The sequence below is a fragment of the Erinaceus europaeus genome, unplaced genomic scaffold (assembly GCF_950295315.1).
Source record: "Erinaceus europaeus unplaced genomic scaffold, mEriEur2.1 scaffold_275, whole genome shotgun sequence".
NCBI lineage: Eukaryota > Metazoa > Chordata > Mammalia > Eulipotyphla > Erinaceidae > Erinaceus > Erinaceus europaeus.
This window is the reverse complement of record NW_026648162.1, coordinates 1-4,914: the sequence shown is the minus strand read 5'-3', so window position 1 is coordinate 4,914 and position 4,914 is coordinate 1. Positions and strand designations below refer to the sequence as shown.

General features: G+C 40.8%; 1 pseudogene; it reads right to left on the bottom strand.

Annotated features, from left to right (window-relative positions):
- Nucleotides 1–663: 663 nt before the first annotated feature.
- Nucleotides 664–788, bottom strand: LOC132536646 (small nucleolar RNA SNORA68; annotated as a pseudogene).
- Between the last annotated feature and the right edge of the window lie 4,126 nt (nucleotides 789–4,914).

Below are 4,914 nucleotides of genomic sequence, written 5' to 3'. Positions count from 1 at the left end.
ATTTTTAAATATTTAGTTCATTTTTGTCATTACCAGGGCTTCACTGCTCTGAAGTAACTTTTATTCAGATAGAAAAAGACCATTGAAATAGTTCACTTGGGTAAGCCCAGATCTCACGTATGTAGAACGAGCACTCTACCACAGAGCCATCTTCTGGACCCCCAGATGAGCTTTATTCTGCTTTCTTTCAAAATGAATTTTGTGGATTTTTTTTTAAGTCTGTGAAGTAGAGAAGGAAATCATTATGAAAAGCTAATGTGAATGTTCTATTTACTTGTGACTTTTATATAATTTATTCATGCTCTTTTAGGCTAGCAAAATTATTCCCATGTTATTTTAGTATTTCTAATTAACCAAAGTGAACATCACTGATGAGAGGCAAGACCTCTCAACTGAAGGATGCTTTTATGTCAAAGTCAGCACAATTCTTGTGGCAAAGGAAACCTTTAAACCAATTTTTTTTTCCAAATGTAAGGGTTTTGATTTCTGTTGTTGCGGTGGGGCGGGGGGGGGGGGGGGCTTCACTGCTGGGAGGGACTGACTTTGAGATGGAGACAAAGTGAAAGGGAGAAAAGAAAGACACCACAGCACCAAAACTTCCTTCAGTGTGCATAAAAAACAAAACAAATGTGTGGTGGGTGCCAGTCCTCCCCCCCGTATGGTGTGTGTAGAACCTCTAAATTCACTTTGAAGAGCACAGGAAGTCCTCCAAAGGCGACAAGGTACCTTTTGGTGTTAGCATCTGTGTTTGAGCCACGGGGGCCTGTCTTAAACCTGAGTCATGCATAGAGTAAAGTAGCCCACTATCCAAGTGAGCTAGCCCAATGCTATTTATATATTTATTTATTTATTTATTTATAAAATGGAAACATTGACAAGACCGTAGAATAGGAAGGGTACATTTCCACATGATGCCCACCCCCAGAGCTCCATATCCAAATCCCCTCTCTTGATAGCTTCCCTATTCTTTATCCCTCTGAGAGTATGGACCCAGAATCATTGTGAGGTGCAGAAGGTGGAAGGTCTGGCTTCTGTAATTGCTTCCCTGCTGAACATGGGAGTTGGCAGGTTGATCCATACTCCCATATTTATTTATTTTTATGGTAGAGGTCTAGAATATTGCTCAGCTTTGGTATATGCATGGGATCAAATCTATCAGTTTATTTTCTTGTACTGATAAGTAGCTTTCTGTATTCTTATTTCTTTTGTTTTTAAAAGTATTTATGCATTGGATAGAGACAGAGAAATATTAAGATGGAAGGGGAGGTCGAGAGGAATAGAGAAAAAAAGACACCTGCAGCACTACTTCACTGCTTGAGAAACTTTCTCCCTGCAGGTGGGGACCAGGAGCTTGAACCCAGGTCCTTGCATATTGTAATATGTGTGCTCAACCAGGTGCACTACTGCCCGGCTTTACTTTCTGTATTTTTACTTGTATTATTAGCTTTTGTTCCTGTGAGGAAAGAGATTTTTTTTTTTCTAGGTATAAGTAGGTCTTCAATCTGTATTTCAAAATGTTGAGTTTTTATGGAAAGCAACTGCATTTGCTACAGCTACAAAGTAATTAGCTGCCTAGATACTTTCTAGTTAGGACTCCTAATGTCCCCATAGCTAGCAACTCTGCTTACTATATGGATAACATACTGAAAAGACATCTGCATGGGTAAAAGCAAAAGAATTAGATTAGATTAGAACTAATTCATAATTTATTTATAAAGAGGTGGTACCAGGTGGTGACACACCTGGTTAAATGCTCACTTGATAATGCACAAGGGCCTGGGTTCAAGCCCCTGGTCCCCACCTGCAGTGGGAAAGCACCATAAGTGGTGAAGCAGGGCTGCAGGTGTTTCTCTCCCTCTCTATCTCCCCACTCCCCTCTCCATTTCTTTCTGTGTCTATCCAATAATAGATAAATAAAAAGATTTTAAAAAAAATGAAATGTGGGAAGCTGAAAACTAGCTTTAGAGGCCTAGAAAAGGTACATTCCCTGGTATATATATCATAGAGTATAACAAGCAAGAAGAAAGTATGAGTATAACAAGCAAGAAGAAAGTATGAGTATATTTAATTTGCAAATTTCACATACACTTTTTAGCCCAAAACTTTTTCAGATTTATTTTATTATTTATTCATGAGACAGAGAAGCAGGGACAGAGAGAACGAGGGGTCAAACTCAGAACCTCACGTTTGAGACTCCAACAGTGGCACCATCTTCCTGGTCAACAAAACTTTTTGATATAATCTCTTCTAATGTGTTAATTTTTTCTTCTTCAGACTTCTTACTTTATCTCAAGAAGAATAAAAGCTCATAAAGTAGGTTCTACAAGATATCTCACCCCAGGGTGATTTTTTTAAAAAAATTTTTAGATTGATTTATAAAATAAAAAATAGAAAATCTCAACAAAACCATAGGATAAGGGGGGTAAAATTCCACACATTTCCCACCACCAGAGTTCCATATCCCACCCCCTCCACTGGAAGCCTTCCTATTCTTTATCTCTCTGGGAGCATGGAGCCAAGATCATTATGGGGTGCAACAGGTAGAAGGTCTGGCTTCTGTAATTGCTTCTCCACTGAACATGGGTGTTGGCAGGTCGATCCATACTCCCAGCCTGTTTCTATCTTTCCCTAGTGGGGCAGGGCTCTAGAGAGATGGGTACACTGGTGAGGTGGTCTACTTGGAGAAGTCTGGTTGGTGTCATAGTAGCATCTGCAACTTGGTGTCTGAAAAAGCATTAAGATGTAAAGAAGAACAAATTATTTAATACCCTGGAACCTAAAGGCACGAATATAGCAGATGAGATTTGGGGTCTCCATTTTAGAAAAAGTAGGTCTATTTTAGGTATATTCCAAGGGGCCCAGGAGTTTACTAATTTTTGCTTGAGCCTGACAGCTAACATGCATGAGGGCCAAAGGTATTATCTGGGGAGATGGTGTCATAGTTGGAAATAGGACTAGAGAGCTGGATCAGGGAAGAGAGTAGCTCCCAAATCTGGGAAAAGTATATAAATACCATTAACTGTATGAACTCCAACAATTTTATCTGGGGCCTATATTCAGTGCAGGAGCCTTTGTAACCCCTGCATCCCTGTGGGTCTGAGCTCGCATTCTGTGGTCATAACTAGGAACATTCCAGGTTGCACCCATTGCCGGACCCATCTTCCTAGAGTGGTAGAGGGTTTTTGTTTGTTTGTTTGTTTTGCCAGATTATCTCTGGGGCTCAGTGCCTGTACCATGAATCTACTGCTCCTGGAAGCTATTTTTTTTTCCCCATTTTGTTGCCCTTATTGTTGTTAGATAGGACAGAGAGAAATCGAGAGAGATGGGGAAGACAGAGAGGGAGAGAGAAAGACTCTTGCAGACCTGCTTCACCGACTGTGAAGCAACTCTCCTGTAGGTGGGAGCCTGGGGTCTTGAATGAGGATCCTTATGCCCGTCCTTGCACTTTGTGTCATGTGCGCTTAACCACTACGCTACCACCCGGCTCCCACATAGAGGATTCTGGTCCAACCTCCATTCTGAGAATGGGGTGATCCCTACCATTGATTCACATTGAGGGCAAGGTCCTATAGGGGCCAGCATAGGGGTCCATTATGTTGTTCCTGACAGTGATGACCAGTGATGGTGGAGAGAGGGATCTATTAGAGGTCTAGGCCCATCATGTCTGTGGGAATCCCAGGATTTCCTGTCTAGGGGCCCAGGAGATGAGATGGCCTGGTAATAAGCAAAAGAGCCATCATTAAAGTATGTTTGTCTCTTGCCCTTATCCAGCTTTTGTAGTCCTTACTTTGTCTGATAAGGTTAGCCTTGGAGTGATTGAAGTGAAATAGGAAGTAGGTGAGGAGAGTATCTAGGTCTAAGTTGAAACTATTTGATTAAGTACTTTAAGTTATCTTTTTTAGGTCTTTCTACTTGCTTGTTGCAGTTATTGGGTCACTGAAAACTATTGTGTACTTTTGCTTTACAGTATATTATTTTCCCCTAACTTGTGGATACATGTGTACATGTGCTCTGTCTCTTGGGCCCTGGTTCATATCTAGGTGTTGGGGCTTTTTTAGGAAGTGCACTACCCAAAATGGAATTAAGGAGTCCTATGAACTAGGAACTGTCTCATCAGAGTACTGGAGCTGAAGGGTTGACATCCCAGGCCTGTCGTTTTTGGACACAGTCTGAAGTGAAACATGTAGAGTGGTACTGGCTGCATTACTTAGGTTGAGATCAGCAGATGCAGTATCAACTGGTAGGGCTTGAGAGAAGCCTGCTGAAAATTGAGCCATGCCCCAGAGGTTCCAGGACTGGGAGAAATATGGGTTTTATAGGGAATGGAGAGGGTTCCTGCTGTCTTAGGGTTTAAGAAAGCAGTAAAGGGGGCTGGGTGGTGGAACACCTGGTTGAGCGCACACGTTGCAGTACATAAGGACCCAGGTTCAACACCCAGTCCCCACCTGCAGGGCAAATGCTTTGCAAGTGGTGAAGCAGGGTTGCAGGTGTCTGTCAGTGTCTCTCCCTCTATAACTCCCCCCTTCCCTCTCGATTTTCTGGCTGTCTCTATCCAGTAAATAAAATAAAGATAATTTTTTTAAAATTAAAAAATACAAAAAAGGGAAAGCAATAGATAGTTATTATTATTATTAAGTTATTTGGGTATTTGGTTGAGTTTGAATGTCCCATTGTTAGGGTTTTCTGTATCATACAAGACACCTCGACCATGATTTATGTCGTTTAATGCTATTTACATATAGCTCTATCTAATATAGTGACACAACTAGTTGCTTCTGGTCTCTCTGGTCTAAGATTATAGTTGATTTAATATTTCAAAAAAAGTCATTATTAAAAATGTATTAACAATTTAAGTCCACAATTAAAATTCAGTCACTTTACCAATTTGAAGCCTTTAGTGCTTTAGATTAAAGG